This window comes from Hypanus sabinus, chromosome 13 (genome assembly GCF_030144855.1).
Source record: "Hypanus sabinus isolate sHypSab1 chromosome 13, sHypSab1.hap1, whole genome shotgun sequence".
Classification (NCBI taxonomy): Eukaryota; Metazoa; Chordata; class Chondrichthyes; order Myliobatiformes; family Dasyatidae; genus Hypanus; species Hypanus sabinus.
The window spans coordinates 5,190,902-5,206,211 of NC_082718.1; the positions used below are offsets into that span (position 1 = coordinate 5,190,902).

Below are 15,310 nucleotides of genomic sequence, written 5' to 3' on the forward strand. Positions count from 1 at the left end.
GTGGAGGGATGGGTTAGTAAGTTTGCTGATGACACAAAGGTTGGGTGTGCTGTGGATAGTGTGGAGGGCTGTCAGAGGTTACACCGGGACATTGATAGGATGCAAAACTGAGCTGAGAACTGGCAGATGGAGTTCAACCCAGATAAGCGTGAGGTGGTTCATTTTGGTAGGTCAAATATGATGGCAGAATATAGTATTAATGGTAAGACTGTTGGCAGTGTGGAGGATCAGAGGGATCTTGGGGTCCAAGTCCATAGGACACTCAAAGCTGCTGCACAGGTTGACTCTGTGGTTAAGAAGGCGTATGGTCCATTGGTCTTCATCAATTGTGGATTGAGTTTAAGATCCGATAGGTAATGTTGCAGCTATATAGCACCCTGGTCAGACCCCACTTGGAGTACTGTGCTCAGTTCTGGTCGCCTCACTACAGGAGGGATGTGTAAACCATAGAAAGGGTGCAGAAGAGATTTACAATGACATTGTCTGGATTGGGAAGCATGCTTTATGAGAATAGGTTGAGTGAACTCGGCCTTTTCTCTTTGGAGAGACAGAGGATGAGGGGTGACCTGAAAGAGGTATTAGATGATGAGAGGCATTGATCATGTGGATAGTCAGAGGCTTTTTCCCAGGGCTGAAATGGCTAGCTCGAGAGGGCACAGTTTTAAGGTGCTTGGAAGTAGGAACAGAGGAGATGTCAGGGTTAAGTTTTTTATGCAGAGAGTGGTGAGAGACTGGAATGGGCTGCCAGCAACAGTGGTGGAGGTGAATACAATAGGGTCTTTTAAGAGACTCCTGGACAGGTACATGGAGTTCAGAAAAATAGAAGGCTATGGGTAACACTAGGTAATTTTTCAGGTAAGAACATGTTCGGCACAGCTTTGTGGGCCGAAGGGCCTGTATTTTACTGTAGGATTTTCTATGTTTCCAATTGTTCTTTTCCATGCTTTTTGAGACTTCAGGCTGCTCAAGGTCCTGCTGGATGGGAGCTACAAAAAGATGGCCCGGGCTGGATGGTGGGGATCTTCAATCCATAGAAGGCACTGCCTTCTTGAGGCTGCACCCCTCCCCTCATTGATACTACTGATGGAGGGGAGGGATTTGCACACCAGGAATATATTGAGTGGAGTCCTCACGCTCTGCAGCTCCATATGTTCCTGCACAATCGAAATGCTGTACCAGACCATGATACAACCAGTCAGGATACTTTCAACGGTACATCTGTAGACATTTATTACAACGTCCACAACAAGCCAAACTTACTTAACGTTCTAAGAAAGTAAAGACACTTTCGCACCTTCCTTATGATTGCAGGCCCAGGTCCTCCAATACATTAACACCCAGGAGTTAAAGCTGCCGACTCTCTCCACTGCCGATCTCCCAGTATAGACTGGTATATGTTCAGCCTCCTTACCTTCCTGAACAGCAAGCTCTTCAGTTTTGCTGACATAAGGTGAGAATTTGTCAACCAGGGTACCTGTCTCGACCCGGTATTCCTTGTCTTGGAGGAAGGCACGATGTTTCACAATGGAGCCAAATCTTGTTGTTACCATAGAATACATGTCGTTTACAGCGGAGAACTTGAAGTGTGTCAGACCAAGTGAATTTTGGGTGTTAAGAGAATGAGGTATTACTAGAGGTGAATAAAAGATTAGTCATGCTCTTACTAGGTATTGGAACAGGCACAATTGACCAAAACATTGCTTCTATATCCTTGTAACCAGCCTTTTTTCACTCAGATTCAGATTTACTAATCACATTTACATTGAAACATACAGAAAAATGTATTGTTTGTGTTGACAACTAACAGAGCCTAGAGATGTGCTGGGGGCAGCCCGCAAGTGTCATTATACATTCCGCTGCCAACGTAGCATGGCCTCAGTGATCAGCAGAATAACACAGAACACAAGCAAGAAAACAGCCACAGCAACAGTCCCTATCCTCCCTCCAACGCCAGGACAGGCCTCTAGCCTCCAGTTTCCGGGCTTTGGCCATTGGGCTTTGACTTCTGGGCTACCGATCAAATTTTGGGCTCTGATCTTTGGTATTGACCCCTGAGCAAGCCAGTGACAGGACCCTGAACTCTGAGCTCAGTGACTATTCAGTCCACATTCCTCCTGCTCACACGGATATCCAGTCCTGTGACTCAGTGACTGGCATAGCCCAGCATCCATCCACATCACTGGACCTTGAACGTGGAATGTGGAGTGGAGGCCTGGTCTCTTGCTCCTCCCCTAACTCTAACCTGACCTATAACTCCCTCGGTGCCCAAAACCAGCCTTACAAACTTAATACACGGAGCTACTTTGGAGACCGCAGCTCGGCACCACCTTGACAAAAAAAGCGAGGAGGCCAAGGAACGATCCAATAGAAACCTTTTTACCAAATACACGGACCAGAAAATAGTCAATTGCCGGCAGAGAGCAATTGAAAAAAATGCATGGAATTGGCTGAGAGGCAGTTAAACATATCAAAAAGGGGGAAATAGAAGGGTATGCTGATGGAAAATGGGTGGAGGAGGGATTGTGTTGCAGAAATATGTTGGACTGGAATGTCTTGTGTCTGTGCTGTACAGCTGATATATTTACTCTACTGTCACCTTTACACAAGTCTAGAGCTCTTGTATCATAAATCAACAAGCCAACCAGCAGGAATTGACTGATGCTTTTTTTTATATGTAACTATGTTTTGGTTAGATGAACTAATTAAACACTCATGGAAGGAGTTATCCAGTGGTGAATTTTTGTACTTGAAGAATTTTTGGCTGCTTTCCCTCTCCCTGAGCAAGGTTGTTGACTTTCTAAATTTAGAATAGGCTTCCTGAAATGATCTAAATCAAACCATGCCCTTATAATGTCTATGATTCTCTAAAAGTTGCCTCACCATTTGAAACTCAGATCTCAGTTCAATGAGTTTTTATCAACTGCAAAACTTTGAAAGTTAAACCTTTGCCCTTTTCATATTGTAGGAAAAGGCTTTTTCCTTTTTGATTTATTCTGGTGAAGCCAATATTATTTGTAAGAGCCCCATTTAGTCTCCTTCCCTCTTTGTGTTTGAAAGAAATAAAAAGTACATTTAAGCAATGCAGTTCGCAGATTCAGAGCATCTGAAAGTGGTGAGTGGAAGATGCAATAGTTCTGAAATGATAGTGTGGGAAATATTTTCTGGTTTATATTTAGGGATCTGGCATTACTGGCAATTTTAACATTTAATTTCATCTCTAACTGCCCTAGTAAAGGCTGGTTTATTCACTCTTCCAATGGATTTGGCGTAGTTTACAAAGCTCCGATAGATGCAGCCTGCCCTGCTGAGCCTCAAGGAACATAACAAGAAGTAGGAGAAAGAGCAGGAGTAGGCCATCTGGCCCATCGAGCCTGCTCCAACATTCGATAAGATCATGGCTGATCTGGTCATGGACTCATCTCCCCCTACCTGCCTTTACCCCATAACCCTTAATTCCTCTACTATGCAAAAATATATCCAACCTTGTCTTAAATATATTTACTGAGGTAGCCTCCACTGCTTCATTGGGCAGGGAATTCCACAGATTCGCCACTCTCTGGGAATAGAGTACCCTGTATAGTTGCAGCATAACGTCTCTGCTCTTAAATCCAATCCTTCCAGCAATGAAGGCCACCAGTCCATTTGCCTTCTTGATAACCTACTGCACCTACAAGCACTCTCAAATCCCTCTGCACAGCAACCTGCTGCAATTTTTTACCATTTAAATAATAACCGGCTCTTCCATTTTTCCTTCCAAAGTGGATGACTTCACATTTACCAACATTGTACTTCATCTGCCAGACCCTTGCCCACTCACTTTACCTATCTATAGCTCTCTACAGACTCTCTGTATCTTCTGTACAATTTGCTTTTCCATTCAATTTAGTATCATCAGCAAATTTAGATACAGTACACTCAGTCCCCTCTTCCAGATTGTTAACATATATCGTGAACAGTTGCGAGCCCATCACTGACCCTGTGGCACGCTGTTCATCACTAACTGCCAACCAGATTAACATTCTTGTTTCCTAACTCGCTGTTCCTAACTTTCTATTAGATAACCAATCCTCTATTCATGCTAATACATTACTCCCAACTCTATGCATCCTTATCTTATGGTTAGGTCTTTTATAAGGCAGCTTATTGAAGACTTTCTGGAAATCCAAGTAAATAACGTCCATCTGTTCCCCTCTCTCCACTGAACTCTTTATATCCTCAAAGAACTCTTAAGTTTGATGAACAGGACCTGCCTTTACTGAATCCATACAGTGTCTGCCTGATGGATCCATTTCTTTCCAGATTGTTCGCTATTTCTTTTTTAATAATAGCTTCAAGTATTTTCCCAACTACAGACATTAAACTGGCCTATAGTTACCTGCCTTTTGCCTACATTCTGTTTTGAACAGTGGCGTGACATTCGCTGTCTTCCAGTCTGCTGGGACTTGCCCAGAGTCCAGGAAGTTTTGGTAAATTATTACCAAAGCCTCTCTATAACTTCTGCCATTTCTTTCAGTACTCTGGGATGCATTCCAACAGGACCAGGGGACTTACTATCTTCAGGCCCACAAGTTTGCTCTGCACTACTTCTTTAGTCATAGCTATCGTATTGAGGTCCTCACTTCCCATCTCATCCATAATATCTCTCTTTGGCATGTTAGATATGTCCTCCACCGTGAAGACTGACACAAATAGTCATTCAAAGCCTTTGTCATTTCCTCATTACCCAATATCAATTCCCCCTTCTCGTCCTCCAAGCAGGGACCTGCATTCACTTTAGCCACACTTTTCTGCTTTACATAGTTATAATTTTTTTCAGTTTTTATATTATGTATTGGTTTATTTTCATAATCTATCCTCTCTTGCTTTACTGCTCATTCTTTGTTGCTTTCAAAGTTTCCCACTACTCCTGGCGACTTTGTATGCATAAGCTTTTAGTTTGATGCCTTCCTTTATTTCCTTAGTTATCCAAGGCTAACTCTCCCCACCCTTACTGTCCTTGCTTTTAACTGGAATATACTTTTGTTGAGCACTGCGAAAAATCTCTTTGAAAGTCTTCCACTGTTCCTCAACTGTCCCACCATATAGCCTGTGTTCCCAGTCTACACTAGCCAAATCCTCCCTCATCCCATTGTAGTCTCCATTGTTTAGGCATAATACACTGGTTTTAGATTGAACTGTTGCATCCTCCATTTGTATGAGAAATTCAGTCATGCTGTGGTCACTCTTTCCAAGAGGATCCCTAACTACAAGATCACTAATTTTACCCGTTTCATTGCACAGGACCAGACATAAGACAGCATGTTCCCTTGTAGATTCAGTAACATGCTGTTTAACAAAGCCGTCACGGATGCATTCTACGACTGCCTCGACCAACTTGGTGCAAGTTAAAGTTCCCCATGATAACTGCTATTCCACTCTTATACGCCCCAGACATTTGTTTATTGCCTCTGCCATTGTAATGTTATTATTCAATGGCTGACAGACAGCCCCCACTGTGGCTTTTTTCCATTTACATTCCTAATCTCAACCCAAATGGATTCACCATTCTGCTCCTTAGCATTTATATCATCTCTCACTATTGCCCTGATCTCATCCCTAATTAAGAGCCCTACCCCACCTCTCTTACCTTCCTGCCTCTCCTTCCATATAACCTGATATCCTTGGATATTTAATTCCTAATCCTCTCCACCCTGCAACCATGTCTCTGTAATGGCCACTAAATCATACCCTTTGTGCTGATTTGTGCCACAAGGTCACTGACCTTATTTCGAATACCATGGGCATTCAGATAAAGTGCCTTTACACTCACTGTACTTTTAAAAATCTTGTAATCCTTTCCTCTTTTGCACTTGACTTTACTCTACTCTTACTTTTCTTTTTTATCTTTTGCTTTTTCTTTATCTTTATCCACATTTTTCTTTCTTACTTTATCCTTGTTTCTCCAATCTGTTGAACTGATACCCTACTGTTTAGTTTAAAGCCCTATCCACAGCCCTTGTGCGATTCGCTGGGATCCAGGTCCCAAAAGAACCGCAAAGCAAGGGGCACCTCACAATCTGCTCTTTAGCCACCTCCTACCCTATCCATGATAATGTCTGAGATTCTCACTGTCCTGGTAAGGTGCCCTACCAATAGCATTAACACAGAGTAACGTACACAGAATACAGAAGGAACTCAGCAGGTCAGGCAGCATCTGTGGAAAAGGAATAATAAATCAAAGTTTCGGGTTGAGACCCTTCATCAGGATGTGGTAATGTTACCTGTTTTGCTTCCTGCAGCTGCTCTTTGACATGCTGAATATTTCCAGTATTTTCCATTTTAATTTTGTATTTCATATTTCAAGCTTCTGCTCAGTGAGTCAGGCAGCATCTGTGGAGAGAACTAGCCAGTCGGCTTTTCGGGTCGAGACCCTTCATCTGCAGTTTTTTTGTGCCTGCACTTTTTCTGTAACTTTCTGTCCCTACGAAGGACTGGGGTGGCACAATAGCATAGTGCTTAGCACAATGCTTTACAGTAGAACCGGCCCACCATTGCCTGTAAGGAGTTTGCACATTCTCCCTGTGACTGTGTGGATTTCCTCCGGGTGATCCGGTTTCCTTCCACGGTCCAAAGACGTACCAGTCGGTGGGTTAACTGGTCATTGTAAATTGTCCCGTGATTAGGCCCAGATTAAATTGGGGGGTCGTTGTACAGTGTGGCTCGATGGGTCAGAAGGGCCTGTTCCACACTGTAGCTCAATAAAAAATAAAACTAGAGTGGAAGCAATTCATTCTTGACTCCGAGGGACTGTCTGAGGAAGTGGAAAAGGCGGATGCCATATCTTTGCTCCATGCACAGTCTTTCCATTGTGTTGTAACGATTTTCTGAGTCACTGCCTGTCATTAGTTCACAGAGAGATTAGTCCAATGTGATGCCTTTGAGAGAGGTCACACTCTGCTCAAATGCGGAGAGGTGGGGGGAGGGGGAGGGGGAGGGGGATGGGCAGCCCTCTGCCAGGATTCAAACCACTGGAGGGAAGACTTCATTAGTATGTTGATGAGCTTGATGCTTAAAACTCCAAGGACAGCAGTGATTGTTCTGCACCAGTGAAAGATTAATCACTGCCTGTAGGCTGAAATTCGTTCTGCTCCTGCTTTACTCATGTTCACGCATCATCAGAGACTTTGCCTGGTACTTTAGTGACCTTCACCCTTTATCCCAGTTCTTCCCCTTCCTTTGTCACAGTGGACCCATTACTGGGGGACACTCCTGCAGACATCCCTGATTAAATACACCCTTACCTCTGGATGATGTCTGGTCTCCTGACCCACCAGGTGCAGTGTGAGGGCAGGGGCTGATTGAGGACCTTTTCATTGGACTGCCCAAGAGCTGGTCAGAAAGGCCATAGGCAACGCCATCCAGGAATCTCAACACCCTCACTGCCTGCCTCTTCACGATTATGTTTGTTTCCAGGTTTCTGCTGATGTGTAGGATCCCGTGGGCACCTTAGAGGGCAGACTGTGTCCTCGATGGTGAGTACTGCATTTTCATTTTTGCCTTGGCTCTCCTTTATAGAACAGTTATTGAGGGGAAAATGTTTCAGCAAAGGATTTTACTGTCAAAGTAGATTCAGCAAAAAGATGTGTTAAATTATGTGGAGAGTTCATATTGACCCATGGGAGATGTTTATACAGATACCGATAACAACGATTTTGTTTGCCGTGTAATCGAGGGCCATGAACTCAAAACTGGAGCTCAGCTGATCAGAGATAATGCATTTCAACAGAGGACATCTGGAACTGCTTCAGTAAAGCTATTGAGGCTGGAGGCCATTCAAACATTTCTAAACTGAGAAGGAAAATATTGTTTTTGTAAGAAATACCAAATCAACATGCCAATTTACAGCTAAACTGATCAAGCTGAAGACAGGTCCTGATGAAAGTTCTCAGCCTGAAACATCAACTATTTAGTGATTTCCATAGGTTTTGCCTGACCAGCTGAGCTCCTCCAGCATTTGGTGTGTGTCACACAAGCTTGAGGGAGTGATTTTCCTTTTGTTCCCAGCTGACTCTGACGCTTTGGAACTGAAATCTCTGTGTGTGCACTTTTCCTGAGCTCATTATTTCATAATTGGTGGCATGTGTATCACCTGAGTTTTCATCCTCTCCGTTCTAGCTTAGGGTACTCAGACCACAAATAGCACTCCTGCAATTGCTCTGCAATTGCACCTCACAGAACCAGTGTAATTATTGTCTCTACTTGCAAAGTGAGATGGCACGACGCTGGGAAACATTTTTATAATGCTGGGGTGACCCCTTAGAATTTTCTGTAATGTGAAGACTACTTTTCCCTCCGAGTCCCATGTTATAAGCAAAGGGTTATTCTTGTGGGACACAGGAGGTACTGCAAATATTGGAAATCTAGAGCAATACAAACAATGTGATGGAGGAGCTCAGCAGGTCAGGCAGCATCAATGGATGGGAATAAACAGTCGAAGTTTTGGGCCAAGGCACTTCATCAGATCTCATCAGCATCCCCTACTATGAGATGTTTTTCTCTCGTATTGAATCATTTTGTAGCCAATGACAATGATCCACGGCTGCTATTTAACAGCTGAGGCCAAGACTAAAGTCGGTGGATGGAGGAGGTCCATAGATCATTGTCTGTATCCATGAACTGAGCCCGGTGTCTGACTGTAACTGGTATGAAATGGCCTGATGGGAGAAGATGCAGGAGGTAATGCTCCTGTTGCCTTGGGCCAGAGCTAGTGAAAAGTGGACACAAGCTAACCAGATTACTTACTTCCTTAATCACGTCGCTCCAACAGGGGCGTAGGCCGCCAACAGCAGCTTGCCAGAGACCTCAGTCCTGGGTAGTCTTCCAAGTTAACCCCACATATAGCCCATCTTTGAAGACCCTTCCCGTCCCAAGGACGAGGTCTTTGAGGCTTCTGTTGGTGTTTCTGCAGCTCTTGATTTTTATGGGATGGGGTTGCTAGTCCCATGCCCAACCCTCCTCCACCGTCCATGGTGGAGGTTTAACCAGATAAGTCAGATGCAAATTAATTGAAGAGCAATTGTGCAAAATAGGTAAGGAAAAAGAAAGAAAATGACTTGATAGAGGTGTACAAGATGATGAGAGGCATTGATCATGTGGATAGTCAGAGGCTTTTTCCCAGGGCGGAAATGGCTAGCATGAGAGGGCACAGTTTTAAGGTGCTTGGAAGTAGGTTTAGAGGAGATGTCAGGGGTGAGATTTTTTACACAGAGAGTGGTGAGTGCGTGGAATGGGCTGCCAGTGATAGTGGTGGAAGCAGAAATGATAGGGTCTCTTAAGAGACTCCTGGATAGGTACATGGAGGTTAGAAAAATAAAAGGCTATGGTAAGCCTAGTAATTTCTAAGGTAAGGACATGTTCGGTACAGCTTTGTGGGCCAAAGGGCCTGTATTGTGTTGTGGGTTTTTTATGTTTCTAAGATGAAGGAATTCAGAGACAGAATAGTAATATCACAAGGAAGAATACCCAGACCTGGGGCAGGGTGTAAGGAGAATGATCAGTCATTAAGCCAAAGGGAGATCCCCTATTTTGGTGTTTTAAGTGGGAGAAGTATGTTTTGGTGAGTACTGGTGTGGTAAACTATGTCTACCTGTCTGGACACGCCCCTCTGCTGACTGCTCCTGTGGCTCCTCCCACAGACCCCTGTATAAAGGCGATTGGGGCACTGCTCCTCCCTCAGTCTCCGAGATGTTGTGCTCCCTTTTGCTGTTAATAAAAGCCTATCGTTCACTTCCTGTCTCCTAGAGTTATTGATGGTGCATCAACTGGTATTAAAGGAACAAATACAATCAGAAATTGTTGACTGGGGGTCAACATAACTTATGGATATTTGCATTGATATAATTTAGAGTTGATGCAGTACAGTTGTGAGTTTTGAATTCATTAGGATCTGTGTGGACATTTTACCAGAGCTAAGTTAGTCGACTGAGGTAAGGGTCAACAGAGTGATTATTTTAAGGAGATGGCTGTGGCTACAATGTAACATGTCATAGTAAACAACTCTCAAAGTCTATCCCTACGTCCCTGTCGTGAGAGGTGGGAATGGGTAAGGCTGGTCAACAGGGCTCTCTCTGGTGAACGTGTAAAAGCCAGTCAGCTGTACACTTGATACAGTAGCTTACAGGAACACTGATGAATTCTAACCATACCATTGACCTTGGACGACGGAGACGGAAGGACGTTAATGGTCGAACGCTCCACTGAGAGCTGATGGCCCAAGAAGAAAATGGAGGGTATGGCAATCCCGTCAAAATAGGCTATGGGACTTTACTAAGTTATCATCTGTAAATTTCATATAAGGACAGAGTTATTCCCTGGTTGCAGGGAACAAACATTCACATAATATAGCTCTTATGACATGGGCTGATATCATATCTTTCCCCTGAACACAGTCCTTCCATTGTGCAGTGTTTGTTCAAAAACACATCCTGTCATCATTTCACGGGGGGATTAATCCAATGTGATTCTTTCATGCGGAACTCCAAGTCAGCCTAACTAAAATCAGTCAGCAGCAAAGAATTGGAACAGTGACAGCAACTAGGTGAGGTACCTCCTGTCAGAAAGAGGAAGACCATAAAATAAAGAATTTATTCATATTCACTCTTTCTCTTCCACTTAGAAAACACGAAGTAGAATAATGGGCTCTGTACTTTTGATTCCTTTGCTCTGTCTTCAGATGGATTATTTGCACGAAGAAGCCATTGTGGATCTAGTTAAATATTCCTGTTCAATCATTTTTTAATTTTAAAATGAGTAGGCTGAGTTTTAACTTTTTTTGTCCATTTTATTTATTGCTTGAAAGCCTGATGAGCCAGCACCAGACCTGCTAACCACATTCTTGAGAGAAAAATGGTGTCTGCCAGAGATCAGGCAGTAACACTGGAGAATCTCCAATCTGCAATGACCCCACCAGCTCAAAGATCAAAGTAAGTTTGTTATCAACCTACATATATGTCACCATATACAACCCTGAAACTCATTTGCTTGTGGGCATACTCAATAAATCCATGACAGAATAACAACTATAATAGAATCAATGAAAGACCACACCAACTTGGGTGATCAACCAGTGTGCAAAAGACAGCAAACTGTGCAACTACAAAAAGAAATAAATAATAATAATAATAGTAAATAAATAAACAATAAATATTGAGAACATGAGATGAAGAGTCCATGAAAGTACGTCCATAGCTTGTGGGAACATTTCAATAATGGGGTGAGTGAAGATACCCCATTTGGTTCAGGAGCTTGATGGTTGAGGGGGGGAGGGATTACTGTTCCTGAACCTGGTGGTGTGAGTCCTGAGGCTCCTGCACCTTTTTCCTGATTGCAGCAGTGAGAAGAGAGCATGATCTGGGTGGTGGGGGGTCCCTGATGATGGATGCTGCTTTCCTGTGATAACGCTCCGTGTAGATGTGCTCAGTGGTGGGGAGGGCTTTACCCATGATGGACTGGGCCGTATCCATCATTTTTTGTAATATTTTTCATTCAAGGGCCTTGATGTCTCCATGGCGGTCTGTGATGCAGCCAGTCAATATACTCTCCACCACACATCTATAGAAGCTTGTCAAAGTTTTAGATGTCATGGTGAAGCTTTGCAAACTCCTAAGGAAATGGAGGAGCAGTCAGCTTTCTTTGTAATTACACTTACGTGCCAGGTCCTCTAAAATAATAACACCAAAGAATCTGAGGTTGCTGACCCTCCCCACCTCTGATCCTCTGACGAGGACTGGCTCATGGACCTCAAGCTTCCTTCTCCTAAAGTCAATAATCAGCTCCTTGGTCTTGCTGACATTGAGTAAGAGGTTGTTGTGCAGCCAGTTTTTCAATTTTCCTCCTATATGCTGATTCGTCACCACCTGCAACAGTGGTGGTGTCAGCAAGCTTGAATATGGCACAGTGCTTAGCCACAGTCATGATTGTAAAGGGAGTAGAGCAGGGGGCTAAGCACACAGCCTTGTGGTGCACCTGTGCCAATGGAGATTGTGGAGGAGATGTTGTTGTGAATCCAAACTGACTGGGGGGAGAACTAACAATTAAACTTTATTATATTCCTTATTCCCTCAAAGCTAATTCAGCAAACCACACTCCAATATAGTTTTTTAAAACAAAGATCTCATATTGTCTAACAAAATATTTTAAATATACCGGAGATCTCCTCTGTCTGGTGCAACTGACATTAAACAGAACACGTTGCTTCTCAGTTCCCTTGTCTGCAGAGGAAACCTCCTTTAACCCAACCATCTCAGAAGATATCCCAGCAATTCCTCAAATGAACATCTCAGTGATGTAGAAGTACCCAAAGACATTTCAAGCCAGATCAGGGTTTGAGTCTTAAAGGAACTGGTCTATAAACTGGCAGACGAGTCATCTATTTCTTAGAATGACTAGATATGACATTAGTCCTGAACCCTTCTCAACTACAGCAGAAATCCACTTAGTCCAAAACAGATGTTACATGAAAAGATTTAATTTCCATGTCAAAAGCTCCTTAGTTTTACACTTTTATCGTGATATTCTTTCATCTTAACTGTACGTATTGTATTTTTGATTTCAGATTGAGAATGAAATTATCTAAAGCTGACCTCAAGCTTCTTGTGATGAATAACTCTGCAGGATTCTTTCCCGTTAAGTATCAGATCACTTTTTTGCAATGCTGTCTCCTTACAATTCCTTATTTTTTTCTTTGAAATTTTGTCCAATTTTCTCTGCCAATTTGTTGGATGAAGGAAGGAAAAAAGCAGACATCACACGATATAAACACGAGAAAATCAGCAGATGCTGGAAATCCAAAGCAATGCACTCAAAGTGCCGGAGGAACTCAGTATCCATGGATATGAACAGTCAATGTTTCTGGCCGAGACCCTTCTTCAGGACTGTCACTGTCACATGATTTATACTACCTTGAAATCCTTGAATTCCAGTTTGTGAAGCAACTTCAATTGTCTCATACTAACTGACAAGGCAATCTTTAAACACTAATCCTTTTTAATTGTAGCACATAATGTTAAGGTAATCTTGAAATATATCCATTCACTTTGAATACAGGAAAATTAATCTCAGGGATAATAAAATTTACTTTGACTTTCAATAAGCACCAGTTACCAGTAATGATATCCTCTTCAGAAAGATCGAGTACTTCAGCTTACACTCTGGTTAACCCTTTCACCCAAGTAATCCTCACACACTTGTTTTTTAGTTCCCCACATGAAACTTTCATCCAATACATTTGGTTTTAATTCTAGGAACAGAGGGACATTCACATATTGATAGTTTCAAATATTTTCTCACTGAGAAGCTTGTCAATCTCTCTCTCTAATTTTAATTTGCTTGCATAAGGCACTGGTCTTATCTTGAAGAACTATGGTGGAACATTGAGATTGACTTTGATGCCTGCAATGTGCCCAGCTCATTTTGAGAATCTACTGTCTTCGAAGTGCCACTTGTAATATCCCAGCCTCGCCCACCTTTGCACGATGACATATTTCTCCAATCCAATAAATTTCTTTTGGCTATTTTCTTCTCAACATGTTTGGTCTAAAGCCTGCAATAGCAGTTGATGATCTTTGGTATTTTGTGGTTGCACCCACGATTCCAGCTGTTTCGATGTTCAAGTGCAGCATTTTGTACCTGGCTCATCAGTGTAACTCTGCGTTCATCTAGTGTTGCTTAAATGTCACCTGATGTTTATCATCATAACAACAGTCAAGAGTCTTCTTGTAAAGAGAGAGCCCTTTACATCGAACACGATAACACTTCCTCTATTGTACAGTCTTCATTTGCTTCATCTACATGTGGATGATGGAAAATGGAAATATTGAGCACCTTCCTTTTGTTTCGAGTTTATGCTGATTTGTACAAGCCCTGGTCTTTTAACACACAATTCTCACAACATTCTTCTGAATCAGCAAACAGCCAGAACATACTTCTCCCATAGAATCTAGTCTTTCTTTATCCTTTGAAAGTGATGTTCAGATAACTTCAAACAACTCCTGACTGACTTTATTTGTCAATACACTGTTTGGGAATTTTTTTGTTGCATTATCGAAGGTTAGATTTACCTCTGATAACAACTGTCTCTGAATTATGTCAATATTGGTTCAATACACTGAAGTAATTGTGTAGCAACTGCGAGAATATATTTGTGTAGTTACCATTGTGCAATAATCTCATCAACTTTCAAAGTACATTTATTATCGAAGTACGTATGCAGTATACAACCCCACAGAAAGCCATGAAACAAAGAAAACACGGAACCCATACAAAAAATACATCAAAACCCCCTCCGTGCTAAAAAACAGATCATACAAATGGCAACAAAAAATAATGAGCAAAAAACACAGGATATAAAACACAAATTAAAAGAGTCCAGGCATATTCAGTTCAGTTCAGTGTTTCTTATCTGCAGGCTGCCCGATTTAAAATCACTCAAAGTAACAACAGAGAAAGGAGTGACCCAAAACCAGAAACACTTCATGACGTGAACTGCAGAGTCCAACCCACAAATGGTGTTGACTAAACCTTGCCCAAGATCCTGAACTCCAGCACCATCCTCTGACAGCATTGAGGGAGAGAGAAATCATCTGAATTTGGGGACCTTCCTCTGTCAGCAGTGAGCGAGAGGCTGACTGACAGCACGGAACACCCGCACACCTTCCGCATTCGCCTTGATGATTTCAATCTTCGTCAGTTCTTTAATCAGTGAGAAATGGAGTCGATCATGGACTCGCACCCTGTCTCCAGGCTTCTTAGCCTCGAGGCTACATGCCCCACGAATCAGCCTTGGACATAGCAAAGTGCCTGATCCCTCAATCGGCCCAAAAACACACCACCAGTATGTAAACTATAGGCTCCAACAGAAGAGAACCACATTTGAAAGAAAAAGAAGTAGTTTTGTGAACTGTCTGGAGGATGTTGTCCTTAGCTGCGTTGTTCACTCATGCCACATCCATAACATAAGACACAGGAGCAAAATTAGTTCATTCGGCCTATCAAGTCTGGCCTGCAAATGATCTCGCCGTACACACTCACTGTCTTTTAAAGTTCAAACTAAAATTTATTATCAGAATACATACCTGTCACCACATATAACCCTGAGATTCTTTTTCTGCAGGCGTACTTAGCAAATCTATAAAACAGTAACTAAACAGGATCTGTAAACTGTAGACATCAGGAACTATAAACTGTAAGTAATTTGTGCAAATGCAGTTAATAAATAAATAGCAATGAATAACGAGCACGAAATAACAAGATAAAAGACTCCTTAAATGAGTAG

At 42.5% G+C, this 15,310-nt stretch overlaps 1 long non-coding RNA gene across 1 annotated transcript in view; it reads left to right on the forward strand.

The window, feature by feature from the left end:
* LOC132403586 (uncharacterized) overlaps positions 1-14,043 on the forward strand; it is a 42,204-nt gene extending 28,161 nt beyond the window's left edge. The window contains exons 2-4 of the long non-coding RNA XR_009515300.1: positions 7,453-7,511; positions 10,838-10,961; positions 12,593-14,043. This is a non-coding gene — a long non-coding RNA (uncharacterized LOC132403586). The remainder of the gene's footprint in view (positions 1-7,452; positions 7,512-10,837; positions 10,962-12,592) is intronic.
* Positions 14,044-15,310: the final 1,267 nt, after the last annotated feature.